Here is a 21,101-nt window from a genome sequence, read left to right on the forward strand (position 1 = left end):
TGAGTTTTGAAATTTGTATTTTTTTTTTTTGGGTATAAGACTGTTTACTACCTCATGTTTCGTGGTTTTCAACATTTAGTACATTAAGTTTTTTTCATCTTAAATTCATACATAAAGTGTAAATTTTGGGACAGTCTCATAAATCCGTTAGTCAAACTATTAAATCTGCCGTTAATTGTGACGTGGCACCCATATGGACAATAACTAGGTGCCACGTGTCATCCACATTTTTTTTTTCTTCTTCTTTCTTCTTCTTCTTCTTTTTCCTCCAACTGCAACTTTTTTTTTTTCTTCCTCTTGTTGGAAATGTGCCCTAAAGCCAATCATGTGATGATACTTTACGGACATTTCACATGTTAAACTAATCTAGTTTTACATATAAAGGGCATAAATTATTGTTTGAGCCGTCTCATATAAATGTTATATGCTTAAACGATAAAGTCCAAGGAATATGTGATTGGGAGAATGTAATCTAATGAAGTTAGATTCATGAGACCATTCTTTCGTAGACACATCCTAAATGTTCCTGATCATAGGATTGCCAATTAGACGTTGACAGTCCGTTAAGATCAGTACGTACTATGTCTTCTCTCAGGGAGAGTGATTAGTCTCGAGTCATTGGTGTGTGTGACATCAAGACAAGTACGTAGGTGCTCAATAGAGAATGAGTTCACTGAACGTGATCAACGAAGAGTTCTTATATTCCATGTCACATGAGAACTCATGGTTGGGATAATGCAAAGTAGTCCTTTGACCTAAGGCATCACAGTTGTCTTGTGGTTAAGTCCTTGATTTTTGATTATGTCAAAGTCACCCCCTCGGGGTGTCCACGGCATCGTTGGGGTTAAGCCACTTAGCTATGGAGACAAGTGAATGCGCAACAAGGGATCTCTAACCTTCAAACAGTTGAGGGAGAATACTCTATGATATGATTTGAAATCTCTGGCCAGAGTATGAATGAGATTAGGGAATGCGTTCCAAATCACATTCAAGGAAATCATATAAGCACACGAATCACATTGGATAGTAGACATGAATAAATAAACTATCATACCAAACAATGTGGACAAGAGTATTAGATTAGAGAAGGACCGTATTGCATTTGTAATCCCAAACTGAATAGGTTCTCTATCCTCTTCTGATTAGCTTGGGTAACCATGATATGCTGCTAGGTGTCACTCATGGTTTGTGGAAGCCCTAAACGTGTGTAATCACTAAAGGGAGAATTGAAAATAGTTTCAATTCACAATCGATGTAAAATGGTTTTAATCGCCCACTACCTCGCTAAAAGGAACCTAATGGATCGCACACCATAAAAGGTGGAGATTGAAGATTAAACGGAAATGAGTAAGAATGATTAAATGGTTTAATCATTTATTTATGGCAAGGATTAATTAATATGTTAATTAATCAAACGAATAAGTTCGTTAAAGACTTCGGGATAGTTTTGGACCTTAAGGCCCAATGGGCTTCGAACGTCAAGCCCACTAACTTAAGTTGTATGACAATTTAATGAATGAAGATTCATTAAAGCCCAAAAGCCCAAAATCCCCTAAATGGCAAGCCATAGTGTGATGAATTAGGGTTTTGGTTATTTAGGTCACTTAAAGAAGTGACTATATAAATGACTTTATAGCCAAATATTCATTAAGTGATTAAGGGTTTATTTTGGGGGAAAATTGGTGAGAATTGTCTCTCCATTTTCTCTCTAAAGAGGCCAACACCTTGGAGGGTACATCTAGCAATCCTACTACTCCAAGGTCACTCATTTCTTCTACAATCAAACCTTGGTGAAGAGACTTCGATGTTCCCTATTTTGGGAACTTGGAGAAACCTATTTTTCCATCCAAATCCATGGATCTAAGAAGCAAGGAATGAAGGCCCTATCTCTTTGGGTGATTAGCCTTTGCTTATGCAAAGAGGAATCTACAAAGGTAATAATTTCAACTCACTTTGTTTTGAGTTGATTATTGGTTCACCAATCTACTAGGCTTTGAATTTCATGGTAATGTTTTGTTTTTGAGTGCATGCAAGCATGATTCCGCCTTTAATTGTTAATTGCATGCTATATGATGTTGCTCAAATGAACATGTTTTTCAAAATAAATCCTTCAAGTGGTATCAGAGCCTAGGTCTAGTAGTTGGTGAATCCTTTTGGGTTTTGTAGTTCATAAGTTTGAGATTTAAAAGTTGTAATTGTTACAAGCTTTATTCTTGCTTCTTTGAAAGTAAATTTTGTTGGAAAATTTGCTATCTCAAATGTTGTAGATGTTGTTCATATGAGCATGAATATTGGAGCTAAAATTTGGTGCCATGCTTTTGGGAAAATTCGGCCAAATCCAAAGGGTGGAATTTTGGGTTCTTGTTTGACTTGTTAAAAGTGTTTTAATGTGTTCTTTGGAATCCCTAAGTACCCTAGTTTGGTTAGATGTTATTTCCCTTAAGTAAGAATGGTTTTGGAATGTTTTTGGGTGAAAAAAAGTTCATGGAAAAATTTGGGTTTTTCATGGATGTTCTTCATTGTTCTTGATGTTCTTGCCAAGAACAAAAAGGTTTGGTGTTTTGATTCAAAGTTTTGATTTGTTTCATAAAGTTTATGATATATGTTTTTCAAATGATTTATCATGTATTTAAAGTGTTAAATATTTGTATAAATGATGATGGAAACATCAATCATCAAAACATATATTATTTTTATGAAAGTATTTAAAGTGTTAAATATTTGTATAAATGATGAAAGAAATATCAATCATCAAAACATATATTATTTTTATGAAAGGTGAAAGCACTACTTGATTGTTTTTGACAAAATTAATAAATCAAAACATCCACCACTCCTTTTTATCCCTAAAAACCGGCCACCCTAATAAAATAGGGTATTTTTGGGGCTTTTATGCAATTACATAAAGTTTTGATACTTTTGTGTATTTGTACTTTGACCCGAAAGTTTACGTTTTGACGTTAAGGCCTAAAAACGCTAAAGGACAAATTGTTTTGCTCCTTTAATGAAGTTTTGAATTTATTTAAATTTTGGGTTCTAGTTGTATTTACATGAAGTAGTGACTTTTGTGTTTTTACAAAGTGACCCCAAAAGTTTATGTTTTCGCAATATGGCCCAAAAAGTTGTGGTTATTGCATGATGGCCCAAATAGGATGAGAACAAAATTGTTTTGTCTCTTTAAATGAGAATTGGATTTTCATTTTGTTTAGCTCCACTTAAATCAATTTTATGAATACAAAAACCAAATGAAAATGTTGCATTCAATTAATTAGTTAAAGCGTTAATTAATTAAAGGATGATTATGAACCTAAGCCTAATATAATTGAGCTATGTGAAAGGCGTTTCAAATTTGTTTGAACCATGGGAATGTGTAGATTAGATTTTGGTTGTAATTTGATTTGATCAAATGTTGTAAAAGGGCATAAGTCCTTCTTTACTTTAAGGTAATTTGTTTTATGCAAATGTTGTAATGAGCATAAGCTCATCCTTTACTTTGAAGTATTTCTTTCTTGCTTTATATGATATGCATGAAAATGAAGTAATTGGGTCCAACGCCCCTAAGACAACACGCCTTAATGTGATTAAACGCGTAACTAAAATCAATCTCCATCCCTAGACCGAGATTCAACACAAGGCTCGTGTTGAATCTAAACAAAGGTTCATAGTCATCCTAAGGCCCTAAGGCAACTATATAGTCCATCAAATGAATGCAAACCTTATGTTAGTAGTAACATATACTCTTGCTTTAAAAACCGTTTTAAAAGCATAGTGGGAGTATTATGTACAACTAAAACAATCATATGGACCAATAGTTGTAATAGGACCAAAATTGTTTTAATAGAGATTAAAATGTATATTGATTTGTGATGAGACCTAAAACCCTCAACCAAACCAATATTAAGTTGATAAGCAGAGAGTGCTTAGAACACTCTTTCGTGGCCTTCCACCGTGGTAGGCTCCGATTGTTTGTGACTCGTACACCGGCTTCACCCTATAATGGGGGAGTACAAAGTGCGTGCTTACACTCAGGAGGAGTTCTATATACATACATGATGAAGTGAGGTAGGCAACGAGTTTAGCCAACATGATATAATTTTGAGGCTATGCTTGAACACCTACACGAACTAGGCATGGTGGGAATGACTTAACTAAGTACAATGACGCCAACATGATATAATTCTGAGGCATCATTTTCTAGAGGCCAAACTAGATGGGTACTTGCAAGAGGTTGTTGCAAATGAGTAAGCGTACTCTCTCATTATTATTAACGCTAGCCAACATGATATAATTCTGAGGTGGGCTTGGTAGTAGTGAGTCTCCCATAACCTACTAAGAGTTTCATCCAAAACTCTCGAATTCCAATGAGGGATATGGAATTTGCCAAAAATAGTGGGTGATGCTATTTGATTTAAAGACCCGAATCAAATGGCTTAATATCAATCAATTTATATACGTTATGTATTTGTTTACCAATATATTTGCAAACGCTATCCAACACTTGACAAATAAAAGCCGAACGTTTAGTTTACGGACTTGGTACTACAAAACCATAGATTGTCTTTAATGGCTTGTAAATGTACCTAAGTAGTCTCATCCTCACAATCTTCCTATTGATAATGTATCATTAGAAGAATATGTTAGAAAAGGTCTATCATAGAGAGGACAACACTTTTAATGTCATAATTCTTCAATTACAAATTGTTGTATGAAGAAATAAGAGTTGCTTTGAACAACCCTTAGTCAATACAAACACTTAGTGCTTATTTCTTTGTTAATTGAACAAAGAACTTGAGAAGTAAGCACAAGGGCATGGACACTTTATGTGCCATGATTCTTCACTTACAAATTGTTGTATGAAGAAATGAGAGTTGCCTTGTACAACTCTTGAAAGTTTGTAATTATGTTTAGAACATAATGGTTGGTTGACAAAAATAGTCCATTAACATGGACTTATGATGATTTTGAATCATTGAGTGTTGAAGTGTTAAACCACTTAACGAGACGGAAACTAGGCAAGGACTTCACCTTTGTTTCCCTATCCTAATGGTTCACTAAGTTTATGGTAAACTATGTAGTGAACAATAACCACATACTCTCCAAATTGTTTGATGTGTATAACACAATTGAAAAAGGTTTCAAGAGAGATAGTGGGAGTTTAGGGACCATGACTAATGTAGTCAAAGGTGAAAGTCAAATAAAGAAGATAAATAACTCCAAGGGAACAAACTTTCTTTATGAAATGATGGACATTGGAAGGGGTATTTGCAAGAAATGTCTTGCAAGTGTCAAGAACACACCTTTCGAAGGTGTTGTAAATTGTTCTTGAATAGTTCAAAACTGTTGGTTCTTCTACTTGAATGTATGATTCCGTATTAGTAACTATGTTTTACAAATCGTTGTAAAAGTGTGACTAATAAGAAGTAGAAGATATATGAGAGAAGAAAAGGTGCTTCACATACGGAACGTGAATAAGATATAGATCTCTGCGAAAGCAGATAGTACTTACTTCCTCATATGAACTACCAAAGAAATTGGATTATAGTAATCTAATTGATTGTCTCTATAGTAGAGATGATATGGTAGTGTTAACTGTTTAGAATATAATGATGCTTAAAACCCAAAAGGTTGCAAGGTAGTGACTAATCCTAACTAAATTGTGATACCTCTAAAAACATAAGTTACGAGTTGGTGAAACAAGGATGCTTTGGATCGTTAGATCCGGATCCAATACCTTCTTGTTAAAATTGTATAGAGGCGAAATGTTCGAATCTTTATTCTTTTGGAAAGAAGAAAGAATCACAAAGTTGTTGAGGTTAATTCACTTAGATGTTAGTGGCACTTATCCACAACATAATACTACTCATGTTATATGACATTCACCGAAGATCACTCTCGGTTGGACTATAGTTTATTTTGAATAAACACAAGTCCGAATACTTTGCAAAAGGTTTCAAAGAATTCAAGAAATGTAAATAGATGAGTAAGATATCTAAAGTATTTACCTCCCTAGATTTGATCCAAGGAAAGGTAACACTTTAGATGAGTTTCCTTGAAAGATATCAAGGAAAATAGCATCATAAGATAATGTATTTCTCCATTAGGAGAAGAACGAACTCAAATAAGATTTAGTTCGTTAGATGTTATCTATTACCCATATATAGGATATATACTTCTAAAACAATATGATTGTCAATTAGAAGATCTTCCAAAATTTTCATAACTCCATAAGATGTAGTTGGAAAAGAAAGACAAATCTTAAGCATGTTAAAGATTTGGGGTTGTGTGCTAACTAGCAATATTTGTTTGATAACAATCTTGTAGGATATCCTTAAAATAACTTTTGGATATCGCTTCTATAAACCAACTAACAAAGGTTGTTTTGTTAGGTAGTTCATTGTAATCCTACAATGTGATTTGCCTAAGATGCAAATGAACGAGAGATAGAACTCAAAGAATGAGTTCTTTGAGAGACAAGAAAGTAATCAACAAATATAACAACCTAGTTCCTATACCACAAGCTCCAAGGTAGTCGATAAGAATGAAAATCCTTATGACTACATTGAGTGCATATACGATATATACTCAAGAAAATGGTAAAGTACCATTTGACTCGAAATAATGAAACCTTCAAGCTAATTGGTAGCTTAAGGTGACTACAATCAAAGAGAATGGTTGACTTTGAAGAAACCATCTTTGAGATAGTCTTGGTTTCAATTAATTCGAAGATTGCTAGCTACAACTAAATGGTGATTCAATGTTTTGACATAATATGGGTTTCCGAAACCATTATTAAGATAGTCTTGATAATATATGTCTAAAACTATAAATCACAAGACATGTAAGTTGTAGAGATCCATCCATCATGGATCTTAGCAAGTTAGTGGGAGCTATTTGCATTTTATGAGAAAAGGATCAAATCGTTTGATTTCTCATAAAGATGTAAATGAATCTTTTGTTTACTAGTTTTACAAAAGATTAGTGGGAGTTAATCATGTTCCTAAAATTTAAGTATATATGATATATTAATTTTGGAAATGAAAAGAAAGCTTCTTCGTTAAAGTTATGACTTTAAGCATTCTATAAACGATAGAATGTATATGGGAGATATAGTCTATATACATGGGATGGAAATCTATAATGATATATTTCATGATATAATTGGATTATATCAATCCCTAATAATAGACAATGGATGCTAGGAAGTTTCTCATATGATGATAAACTTCAATAAGAAGGACGATTCTAGTGAGACTAGCAAGTTGCCCTTCTCAAAGGGAACGTACCCTTTGACTCCCAAAGAAATAATGCGTAAATTGAATCCTTTATGCATACGCAGAAAGGTGATTTATGTATTTCATATTGTATGAAAAACATTGATATGAGTTGTACCTAGAACGGTACAAGATGATATCAATGCAAGCCCAGGATCAGAACCATGGCAACTGTCAAGTGAGTCCTTAAGTATTTGAGAAATACTAAAGGATAAATTCCTCAAAGATCGAGGAAGAATCAAAGTGACGTAATGGAAGCGTAAATGTATTAGATTATGAATCTAATCCATCATTGGATGTTTCTTCATTATGAATGAAGAGATAAACAGATATCTCTTTATTATGACTAAAGAGATATTTGGATGGAAACATTAAAGTATGACTTTAGTGTGTTCCATTATGAATGCAAGATATATTGCCATATAGAAGTTTACAACAATGTTGTTTGGATGGGAAAGTTCATTTATGAACTCTCTATTCGGTTCCAACCAGAAAGTGTATGACACTAATGGGGCGATAGCTCAAGCCTGGGAATCAAGGTCTCATCAAGATCCGAACTCAAATGAGAGACTGAACCACATGATTGAGAATCATGTATAATGGTGACGTCGTTATTCTCAAGGTTGCTTCTATGGATAACACATATAGATGTCCACTGTCTAGGCCTACTATTCAGCCATTTATGAAATGACTACAGAAGAGGTATCATCAAGATGACCAAGCTGATTGGCTCTAGTGCAAGTGGGAGATTGTTGGAAATGTGCCCTAAAGCCAATCATGTGATGATACTTTACGGACATTTCACATGTTAAACTAATCTAGTTTTACATATAAAGGGCATAAATTATTGTTTGAGCCGTCTCATATAAATGTTATATGCTTAAACGATAAAGTCCAAGGAATATGTGATTGGGAGAATGTAATCTAATGAAGTTAGATTCATGAGACCATTCTTTCGTAGACACATCCTAAATGTTCCTGATCATAGGATTGCCAATTAGACGTTGACAGTCCGTTAAGATCAGTACGTACTATGTCTTCTCTCAGGGAGAGTGATTAGTCTCGAGTCATTGGTGTGTGTGACATCAAGACAAGTACGTAGGTGCTCAATAGAGAATGAGTTCACTGAACGTGATCAACGAAGAGTTCTTATATTCCATGTCACATGAGAACTCATGGTTGGGATAATGCAAAGTAGTCCTTTGACCTAAGGCATCACAGTTGTCTTGTGGTTAAGTCCTTGATCTTTGATTATGTCAAAGTCACCCCCTCGGGGTGTCCACGGCATCGTTGGGGTTAAGCCACTTAGCTATGGAGACAAGTGAATGCGCAACAAGGGATCTCTAACCTTCAAACAGTTGAGGGAGAATACTCTATGATATGATTTGAAATCTCTGGCCAGAGTATGAATGAGATTAGGGAATGCGTTCCAAATCACATTCAAGGAAATCATATAAGCACACGAATCACATTGGATAGTAGACATGAATAAATAAACTATCATACCAAACAATGTGGACAAGAGTATTAGATTAGAGAAGGACCGTATTGCATTTGTAATCCCAAACTGAATAGGTTCTCTATCCTCTTCTGATTAGCTTGGGTAACCATGATATGCTGCTAGGTGTCACTCATGGTTTGTGGAAGCCCTAAACGTGTGTAATCACTAAAGGGAGAATTGAAAATAGTTTCAATTCACAATCGATGTAAAATGGTTTTAATCGCCCACTACCTCGCTAAAAGGAACCTAATGGATCGCACACCATAAAAGGTGGAGATTGAAGATTAAACGGAAATGAGTAAGAATGATTAAATGGTTTAATCATTTATTTATGGCAAGGATTAATTAATATGTTAATTAATCAAACGAATAAGTTCGTTAAAGACTTCGGGATAGTTTTGGACCTTAAGGCCCAATGGGCTTCGAACGTCAAGCCCACTAACTTAAGTTGTATGACAATTTAATGAATGAAGATTCATTAAAGCCCAAAAGCCCAAAATCCCCTAAATGGCAAGCCATAGTGTGATGAATTAGGGTTTTGGTTATTTAGGTCACTTAAAGAAGTGACTATATAAATGACTTTATAGCCAAATATTCATTAAGTGATTAAGGGTTTATTTTGGGGGAAAATTGGTGAGAATTGTCTCTCCATTTTCTCTCTAAAGAGGCCAACACCTTGGAGGGTACATCTAGCAATCCTACTACTCCAAGGTCACTCATTTCTTCTACAATCAAACCTTGGTGAAGAGACTTAGAGGTTCCCTATTTTGGGAACTTGGAGAAACCTATTTTTCCATCCAAATCCATGGATCTAAGAAGCAAGGAATGAAGGCCCTATCTCTTTGGGTGATTAGCCTTTGCTTATGCAAAGAGGAATCTACAAAGGTAATAATTTCAACTCACTTTGTTTTGAGTTGATTATTGGTTCACCAATCTACTAGGCTTTGAATTTCATGGTAATGTTTTGTTTTTGAGTGCATGCAAGCATGATTCCGCCTTTAATTGTTAATTGCATGCTATATGATGTTGCTCAAATGAACATGTTTTTCAAAATAAATCCTTCACCTCTTTCTCCCTCTTCCTTCCTCCTTCTTCCTTCTCCTTCTCCTTCTTCTTCTTCCTCCGAATCAGGGAAAGTTTTTTTTTTTTCTTCTTCTTCTTCTTCTTCCTTCTTCTTTCTTCTCCTTCCTCCGAATCTGGGAAGTTTTTTTTTTAAATTTCCTCCAAACCAATGTTTGACAATCCCTAAAATTTTATTTTAAATTTCCATCATTTCCATTGATAGCAACCGATAATGATATCGATATTTGACACACCCTAACCCGGAATGTCCACTAGGACTCCGAATCGAGCTGTGCTGGCCGACACCTGGAAGGTGACTAAGCCATAAAGTGTGATGATGTGGAAAAATTGTGAATAAATTTAAACCTAAGAGTGCCTAAATAACAGAGTGCACTGGTGAGCAGGAATAAACCCACTGCACACATGATGTTACAGCATAAGTAAGTACAGAAGAGTGAATTGGGAATCGTACCCTCGAAATAATCTTCAATACTAAGAATCGCCACGAACCTTCGACGATAAGAAAGCTCATCTGATAAAACCTGAAGGGTGAAGACAAGACATAGGTGAGTGGCCCTGTAAGTAAGATTTTTATAGAAGCCATATAGAACATTATAACCCTTCGCTACAACACCTGTATAATTTCCAGAAAAATCATAATATACCACAACATAACATCTCATCAGTAATATCAAATAATCATGCAATTAATGACTCATACTAGTACGTAAGTCGGAGTCACCTAGGGTGACCTGTAGGACTTACCCATATCTCATCAATATCTCATCAAACCTTGCTAGCATATAAGTCGGTGTCACATGTAGTGACCTATATGGTATATTCATATCTCATCAATCAATCTAGTCGGAGTCACCTATAGTGACTTATACGGCATAACGCCTGCACACGAATTGGAACCACTATCAGAGTCTGTGCGACAAGACTGGGTGTAAGATAGTTATGCTCAATGTTACTCTCTCATGATAGCTGTGCGATATATTGCTAGTCACCTACGAGTCGGAACCACCTATAATGGTCTGTACGACAAGACTGTGCACCTAAATTGGATCCAATGTGAGCATAGGGTGCGGGAGGTAACATTATAAACAGACATGTACCATATCTCTGGCTAAATCACAATCACTCAGGGTGCAGGTTTATGAGCTTTAAATGCATCTAATACAACGTATACGAATCATAAGCAACCTGTACGACAATGCCGAAGTTGCTTAAAAACATAATTGTAGTCATATAATAACCCCATCAATTCAACTAATACCGTATACTTACTTGAACTTACCTAAACTTACCTAAACTTACCTGAACTTATATATGTGTCCTGCGTTCACCTTTGCACTTCAGAGCGTTCACAGTAATTATGTGCAAGGAATATATGTATGGATATGCCTCACAGTAATCATAGTATTTCCAATTATATAATACGATGTACTAACTATTAATCACCAAAACATAAAGTTAAAACGCACATTTTTCACCAATATCCCTCACATTGCTTAATTCCTTAAACAAGGCTATTGTCTTGATTATATAATCTCATTTCTTATATGGCTGCATCTAACGTCTCGTTAGACTGCCTACGTACCCTAAACATGGATCAAGCCATTCGTAGTTCGCATATGGATATATCACGATGAAATCTAAACTCAACAATCTCATAGTATTTTATAACATATAAATATATATATGTCATGGCATAAATTTCTTAGTTTTATTTAAAAGCATTTATAGAATTATCAATCATGAAAAAATATGATAAGCAAGGAAAGATCTACTCACCTGGAGTCCACGCTACAGCTTCCTAACACAAACATCAAGGTGTCACAATCGATCGGCGCCTGTGACCAAGGCCAATTTAGCCTGGAAAGGCTCAAATTTCATCAAAACCCGTTGGAAACCCTAGTTTTCGGTGTGATCGATTCATCCTCTACTTAACTCCGCCGCTCCAACTAACAATTGGGCATTGTTTCTAGGCTCAAAGGAAGTGTATGGGTAGTGGCAATTGGAAGAAATTGTTTCATAAATGGTAGATTTGGAGCAAAAACCTCACGGCACCCGTGTGGGTGTTCTTCGCAAAATCACAATGAAACTCGTTGATTTTTGGGTCGAATTGGATGCTGGGATATCTTGAGGATGTTTGAGAGTGATGGGAGGTTGAAGAAAATTGGAAATTTGGACGGAAAATCGTCGGGAAAACACCCTATAAAACCAAGTCTTCACACGGGTTAAAAGGACCCGACTGCTCCCCTCATTTTCCTTCTCCCTTCTTTCCCTCCTTTCTCACTTCTGGTTGGCCGTCCTCTCCTTCTATCTTCTTTTGATTCGCCCTCTCTTCCTTCTTCTAGATTGGGCAGCTTTGCCCAATCCCGTTTGCCCTCTATTCTTCCTCCCCGGCTCTATTCTTTTCTTTTCTTTTCCCATATTCTAACAATACTCCTATAAAAATACTTATATATATATATATATATATATAAGTATAAATATTAACTAAAACCAGCATACTTCTTGGGTTTACAGTTCCGTAAAACTTTAACCGTAACTCCAAATCCTCTTCTGCTTGCGCCTACGAGCCCGTGTTGTCAAATACTTCAGGGATACGCTAAAGCAAAATTTCATACGTCTCACTATACGATGATCAACGAAAATCAAAACATTTGCCTCTGAGGGCACATTCGTAAAATCATGCCTTTAAAATTCATAAATTCGTAAAATTAAAGACGAGTTGTCACAATATTCAATATTCAGTATATCTATAAATATTTTCATAAATTTTCATAAATTTTCATATCGACATTTCTACTAATAAAGATATTTTAAACACTGAGTTCAACACAATCCCATTCCTAAAGGTAGCGTTTGGTACGCAGACGGGACGGGACGGGACAGGACGGGACAGGACGGAACGGAACGGGACAGGACGGGACGAAGGTTCCGTGTATGTTTGGTACGCGCTGAACGGAACATGTTGGTTGTTCCGTTCTGCGTTTTGTATGTGTTGGAGGGAACGCAAATGACTGCGAAACCCGTTGGTTCGAAACCCGTCAGCGAGATTCTGTTCGAAACCCGTCGGTTTGAAACCCAACGACGTGTGAATTTGGACAGCGTGGCGTTGTGAATCTGGGTGAAATCCCGGGCTGCCGGATCGGACAGCGTGGTGTTGTGAATCTGGGTGAAATCTCGGGCTGCCGGATCGGACAGCGTGGCGTAGGCGTTGTGAATCTGGATGAAATCCGGTCGTCGGACTCCGACTGCGACGCGTCTAGGTGGTATTGCTTGGCCAAAATCTGGATGAAATCCGATCGTCGGACTCTGACCGCGATGCGTCTGGGTGGTATTGCTTGGCCAAGCTCCGGTACAACGACTTGATCTTCGTTGGCGACGCGTTGGCCGTGACTCGGAGGACCTCGTATAGACTCGCCGTGGAGGCCGCTGCTTGGCCTCGGTGAACGCCTGGGAGGAGGAGGCCTTGATCTGGAAATTAAGTGTCGGATGGAAGTGAGAAGGAAGAAGGAGGAGACGAAGAGGCTGAGATCCGAGGAAAGAGACAATGGGAGAGGGAACGAATTTTGTGTTCCACAGGATGGAAAAACCTGTTCCAGGAGGGGAGCGCGGAACCAAAATTTAGCCCATTTCTGTCCCGCGGGACAGCCGTTCCACATAATTTTAGCGCGCCAAACATGGGACGGAACGCGTCCGTCCCACCCTGTTCCGTCCCATCCCACGTATCAAACGCACCAAAACGTCACCCTCTCGAAACAACTGTAGAAGCGGAGACACGTTATCCACGTTTGTGAAATAATTGACAAGACTTTCATTTTGCGGGCCTAAGTTTCTAGAGCATATCTCACAAAATATGCTGTGATCACTTTACATATAGACCACGTTTTCCTTTTTTTCCATAAAAAAAAATAATTTCTTGGGTCCTACTTGCAGTAAAGATAAGATATCCAGCAATTATCCTGTCTGGAATTGTTCAGATTTCAAACGTCCTAACACGTTTTTTTTTTGCCCTTTTGTATATATTAGGACGGAAAGGGATCCTCTTCGAACCATTTCCATCAAATTTAGCCAATTATTCAATTTGGGTTCTTAAAATTTGATCTAATAGTTAAAAATAGATGACCTCTTTAAACGTTATAATAATTTTAGCCGTTGGATTAAATTTCAAAAATCCGAATTGATTGATTTGGTGGATTTGGTAAAAGGGATCCGGAAATGATTCCTTTCCTATTGGGACCATCTCCAACCCTAATGCTAAATTCCAAATAAGGAAATGCTAAATGCTAAAACTATTTTAGTCTTTTTCTTCTCTTAACATTTAAAAAAAAACGGATATTTTATACAAGTAATCTTAATTTTTTTATGAACATTTTATTTTAAAAGTTGTAAAATTTCGACAAATATGAAATTTACCAAACCATCCATTGAGCACACAAATTACATTTAAGTTCTTTTACACACAAAACGCATGAAAAACACATATGAAGGGCACCAAATACATGACACACGAGAGAGGATTGGAGACGGTTTGGATGGGGGAGAGAAGAAATCTGGGGGCAAAAAAAGATTTAAATGCAACCGTTGGATCACAATGATCACCTGATATGGATCGTTGATTTCAAAGTCAAAAATTGAAAGTGGCAAACAACTACTTGCTTGTGTTCCTGCTAGTTTTTAGGTTAAATCCAATCATATCCGTTCATGATATATTATATGGTCAGAAATTATTTAAAATTTAATACATATAGTACTTGACAAAAATTGACCGCACAAAATACGATAAACGAACACGATTCACAGATCTCTAAGATCCTCACCAAAAGGACTCGGAGAGGATCCTGTTGGCTTATGGTCTATATGAATTTTTATGTGACCTTGACATAGACGGTATAAGATATTTGGAGACCAAAAAAATATTAGGACATGTTTAGTTACAAAAAAAATATGAATTTAAATTATTCTGATTTTTAAATTTCATGTGTTTAGTCTAAAATATAGGTAAAGGAATCATTTTACTCTTTAATTTTTTTTCTGCGTTTACTTATACGTAATGAATTGAAAGAGTATAAGTTTGTTATTGAAATTCGTAATCAAATAACTAAAAATCAGGAGTTAGATCGACAAGGGAGGACTAGTTGATTTGATTTCCTTTTCGTACTTCGCCTACTTTTAACCTATGTAATTCTTTCATTTTCTCATTTCTGTTAAGTAAACATGTATTTGAGATTGCAATCTTTGAAAATCCCCACAAATATAGACTGGGGAGCGAATATCTCACTTCTTGTTCTCGCTCATTGGTATAGGCCCACTTTTTAATTTATAAGCAAATGTAATCCCATACTCTTTATTTCTTCATGACTTGGTTTAGGCTAGTTGACGACAGTAATATATCCGTTTTCTAATATATGAGTTCGAAACTCTCTTTTTGTTGAATGTAATTTAGAATTGTTTTGTGAACAAAGAAATTTTGACCAAGGAAATGGTTTATAACTTAAGTGATTAAGTGCATTACTACTGCATATGGTCTTACGTCTAATTTCAACCTCCCCCAATACGGTTTGTATAGAAAATGAAAACCTTTGCAAAAGTATCAAACAAAAACAATGACTTGTAATTCATGTAATTAAGAGCAAATGTGTCACACCCAAAGTTCAATATTATGTTTGATTTATCATCCTCAATGTTTGCTTGTATAACAGATAGAAGAAGGGGAAATAAGGGTTTTTATCACAAATTGATGCAGGATGACTCAATCTTTATTTAATGTAATAAAGATTAAGTGGGATTAATATTAATGAGTTCATTAAGTGAAATTTGAGGATTAGTATCCAGATTTATTAATCAACAGATTCGCCAAATGCCTAACTTTTCCTTGCAGATTCGTTGATTGTCAAAGACAATACTGAATTTCACAAGTCACAAACCTCTTGTTGATTCACCAAGAATGTCAAGAAGTGTATCACATGAGCGTTGTTGATTCTCTACACAAGAATGGCCAATGATCATTGGGATGTCTACACCTCACAATTACACATCTCTCTTCTCTCTCTATGTGTCGCACCCTCTCTCTCTATAATTATTCAGTAAATTATGTCTACAACATATATATAATTTTTCTACACTAAAAATAGTAGAAGAATTTGAATTTGAAAGGCAATAATTTTTGTTTTCTTTCTAAAGTTAGAAATTTCATTAGATTTGAATGGTAACGTTTACATCAAAGAACAAAATATTAAACAATTCCTCTGGCTCGGTTCAACCAATTAAAATTTTATTTGATATGGTCGACATTTCCATGAAAATATGCAAAAAATCAGAGAAATATATAAAAAAAGGGGTTGAAGTCTAAACTTCACTTCACATTGTTAATTAGGCTAAAATAAGCATATATCGTTGATATTTCTGACATATTTGTTACATATTGAAGAAACTTTTATAGTTCCTCGAAACCAAAGTTTGACAATCCTTAAAATTTTATTTTTAAATTTCCATAATTTCCATTGGTAGCAACCGATATCGATATTCAGTATTTAATATTCAATATTCAATATATCTATAAATATTTTCACAAATTTACATATCAACATTTCTATCAATAAAGATATTTTAAATACTGAGGCATCCTCCCTCGAAACAACTGTAGAAGCAGAGACAAGTTATCCACGTTTGTGAAATAATTGACAGACTTCTAGTTTCGCGGGCCAAAGTTTCTTTGGACAAGAGCTGCAGAGCGTATCTCAACAAATATGCTGTGATCACTTTAAATATTAGACCACGTTTTCCTTCTTCTTTTTTCATAAAAAATAATTTCTTGTGTCTTATTTGCAGTAAAGATAAGGTAATCTCCAACGATTGGCCAGAAGGCTTCCTCTAAAATGTTAATATTTTAATAAACACTACAGGATTATATTTGCCTTCATCTCGAATCGAGGTTTAATTTCAACCTCTCCCTATACGGTTTGTATAGAAAATGAAAACCTTTGCAAAACTATCAAACATAAACAATGACTTGTAATTCATGTGATTGAGAGCAAATGCCTCGCACCCAAAGTTCAATATTATGTTCGATTTATCCTCCTCAATATTTACTTGTATAACAGATAGAAGAAGGAAAAATAAGGATTTTTATTACAAATGGTCCATGAAATTATCCTATTTCATCACTTTGGTCGGTCCCTCAATTTGAAAATCAATCAATATCATCCCTAAATTTGACTACCGCACATTAATGTAGTAACTATCGTCCAAATCCGTCAAATTTTCTGTTAGTTTGCTGATGTGGCAAAAACTCACACAACAAATATTTTGATGCCACGTAGACTATACCTAAAATGTTTCACTTGTTTGTAGTTAAAAAAACAATTAGAAACCAAATAAATAAAATAAAATAAAATAAAGCCCAACGACATCTACTCCGCCCCCTCCGCCCATCTGCCACACCCATCCACCCCAAGCCAGTCACACCCATCGACGAAATTGGCGAGAAGGGAGATCGGAGCAAATTCTGAGCTACCCAGAATTGGTTGGTGCAATTGGGTTGGTGGGTATTTGAATCCATAAATGGCGTGCTCTGTTTGGCAGTGTGGGGATTTGAATTATAGGCACGCATTATCTGCAAATTGAGCTCAGCTCCCTTCAAATCTTCAAGCTTCAATCTTCAATCTTCAATCTTTAATGGCAGAATGGTAAAATGAAAGAAACCCAGGAGAGAAAAAAGGAAAACAAAAGAACCCAGATGCTAGATTGGGTAATGAGGAGGCAAAGGCGCTGAAGAGGGCAAAAGGGCGCGGGCAAAAGAGGTAGAGAGAGAAAGATGCAGATTGCGAAGCAAAGACAGAGAGATTGACTGCAAGCCTCACAGGTAGCTCAACGGCATAACCACCACCGGGGTGTGGCTGGGCTTGGGGTGGCGGGTGAGTGTGGCAGATGGCGGATTGGGCTGGGGCTATATGGCTGGTATGGTTTTTGCTTTTCAATTTAAATTTTAATTCATTACATAACAAAATTATTTTACTCGGTTTTTAATTGTTTTTTAAACTTTAAAAAAGATTTTTTTTGCCACATCAGCAATTTAACAAAAAAATTAACGGATTTAGACGATAGAGGCTACATTGATGTGTGGTGGTCAAATTCAAGGACGAAATTGATAGATTTTGAAGTTGAGGGACTACAATGATGATATGATTTGGGTCAATTTCAAAAAATATTTATGATAAAACTCAAAAAATAAACATTAGGGGTGTGATATCCACACACCCCATTTTACTTGTCACACATTTTTTTAATTTTTAGCCGTTGGATCGGATGAATTGAAGAAGATCAACGGACGGAAATTATTAAGAGGTGTGTAAGAAGTAAAATGGGGTGTGTGTAGCACACCCCTAAACATTATAGCCAAAACCGAAAACAGCATCAAACATAATTGTAGCAAAAGAAGCCATAAAAAGTAGGAAAAAGTTTCAATGCAAATTAAAAGTAAAGGCATATAATTTCTTTTTATTCAAACAATATAATTAGTGAATTAAATATCACCTGCAACTGCAAGCAAAGGCATATATGCATTAGTACTAAATGGGACACAAAGAAAGTTTATCACTAGTCAAAGATAGGAAAAGAGTTCACTAATTATGGTTTTGCTTGTATTTTGTCTTTTGTCCACTCCTCTTATAATTTCTATTTTATCTTTCTTTTTCTATAAAAAATTAATATAAAATGTTAACATGGTTTAACCGTAATTGTTCAAATAAGAGAGAAGGGAATGAAAAAAAACAAATAGAGAGAATCTTGCTCCCTGAAAAGGTATTCTCCCCACGAGGGTGTGTCGATATTTTAACTAATAAATAGGAGTAGGATAATGTTTCGTTCAATTATGAACTGTCCCTACAATCAAAAACAATTTTAAAAACATTGTCAACCAGAAGATATTTGGATTTTGGAGGTGGGAAAGGGATTCTCCAGATTCCTTCCACAAAGTTCATCCATCCGGAGCCTTGAAATTTGATCAAACGGTTAAAGTTATTATAACTTTTAAAGTGATCTCTTGTCTGTAGCCGTTGGATCAACTTTCAAGGATTTGGATGGGTGAGTTTGGTGGACATGGTGGAAGGGATTTGGAGGTGCTCAATGCAAACAAAAGGACAGTATTATTATATTACAGAGCCTTTATCCAAAGGGATACTCATTTTTTGGTAAAAATGGGGACTAATTATGGGGCTCTTATACATCAAACTTCAACAATCTAGACCGTCTATTATTTAAGTCTTCATGCAGATATCATCTTTGCAAAAAATCAATTCAATCCAAAACCATTTACTCATTTGATTGCCCTGATGAAATTTCAATGTTTCTTGGAACATAGTGTTCGTCAATTTCTTTAAACTCAATTAGGTGCCTCAAACATTTTCGATTTGGTTAATATTTTGTAAGGATGATCTCTAAAGTGCAACTTGAAAAATACACAGTTCGGATCGTTGAAATTTAATATGGGATGAACTCTACAACTAATCTCTATTTTTACCAAAAAATGGGAATCCCCTTAAATAAAGGGCATGATTATAATTATTGTAAGTGGTAGATTTGCTTTATTGAGTAGGGATTTTCTTTTCCAATTCTTACTTTTCCAGTTCAAACTGTCTTCTTTTCTTTTGGGATGTAATATCCTCCGCACACTTCTTTTTACTTCTTACATATCTTTTTAATTTTTTATTGTCAGGTCAGATGAATTGAAGAAAATCAGATGACACAATTAACAAAAATGTGTAAGAAGTAAAAATAAGTTTGTGAAATGCACACCCCTTTCCTAGTTTAGATTAGTCTTATCACTTATAAAAAAAAGTGTCAGTATTAAAGAATTATTGTCATGTCTATTGACTCGAACTGAGTTGGAATGGATATTAAGGGTATGTAAAATCATTTTTACACTTTTTTTTAGCCACTTTTACGTATTTTTGTTTAATTATTGTCGTTAATTTCGTTTGATTTATTCAACCTGATTATTATAAATAATAAAAGTGTGTAAAAAGCTACAAAAATTTGTTTGAAAATCACTTCCTTTAACATGTTTCGCTTCCTAACTTATGTTTGCTAACATAAGATATTGGTAGCATTTCGATTCTTTGCTATCCTTGCATTTACTTCATACCAAAAAAAATAAAAGATAAAAAAATTAGGTAGCTCTCAGCCTCTCAATCTCATATATGTAATACGTAAACTAATACTTGAAAAACTAACAATTAGATTGAGTAGGTAAGAAAATTTGACCATGATCTAATTCTTCAGTCAAGGACTCTCATGACTTTTTATTTTTCAAAAAAGAGAAATGCTAAGAAGGCAAAGTGAAATTCTTCTTTGTCATCTTACAATTCAACGTTAGTTTTCATAATGACATTATAAAATAGAGTAAATTGTAGCAATGGTCCCTGAACTTTAATCAAATTGGAGCAATGGTCCCTCAACTAAAAATCCATTACCATTGGTCCCTCATCTTATCAAAATGTGTAGCTATAGTCCTTTTCATCAATTTCTTCAAAATTTTGTCAAAATATGTTATGTTGGAATAACCATTTATATAATTAGGGTCCCTCAACTCATCAAAGTGTGTAATTATGGTCTTTTTCGTCAACTACGTAAAAAATTTTGTCAAAACGAGTTATGTTGGAAGGACCATTGCTACAATTGGGTTAAAGTTAAGGGACCATTTCTCCAGTTGAATTAAAGTTGAGGGACTAAAGGTAATGAATTTTTAGTTGAGGGACCATAGCTGCACGTTTTGATGAGTTGAAGGACCAATGGTAATGGATTTTTAGTTGAAGAACCATTGCTCCAATTGAGTTAAAGTTAAGGGACCATAGCTACAATTTACTCTATAAAATATTGTGTCAAAACATGAAGTGACAAAAGATCGTAGACAGTTATACTTTTTAGAGACCTTCCTTGCCATTTCATTTCAACAAAAAAACATATCATCTGTGCCCTAAATTCCGACGTGGTTGTATTGTAGTATTGCAGACTTACAGGGGATGAGGATCCTCTTTGGATTCTCTTTGTGGGGATCCTAGGGATTCTCATATTATAATCGTTCATAGTATACCGTGCAGTTAGTTTTCGTTAGATACTATTTGTACTTAATTTTAAATAAATAAATTTAAAATGATATATGACGGTACGATGCGGTTAGGATGTAAAGATTCCTATGATCCTTGATGGGATCCAAATCCACTTGGAGGGACCGACACGCAACAAGTCGACAT

General features: G+C 35.3%; 1 long non-coding RNA gene across 1 annotated transcript; it reads left to right on the forward strand.

Annotated features, from left to right (window-relative positions):
• Positions 1-17,238: 17,238 nt before the first annotated feature.
• Positions 17,239-19,772, forward strand: LOC126627221 (uncharacterized). Its single transcript, XR_007624935.1, has 2 exons — positions 17,239-17,808; positions 19,565-19,772. It is a non-coding gene; the product is annotated as an uncharacterized LOC126627221 (long non-coding RNA).
• Positions 19,773-21,101: the final 1,329 nt, after the last annotated feature.

Source organism: Malus sylvestris, chromosome 6 (assembly GCF_916048215.2).
Source record: "Malus sylvestris chromosome 6, drMalSylv7.2, whole genome shotgun sequence".
In the NCBI taxonomy this organism is placed as follows: domain Eukaryota; kingdom Viridiplantae; phylum Streptophyta; class Magnoliopsida; order Rosales; family Rosaceae; genus Malus; species Malus sylvestris.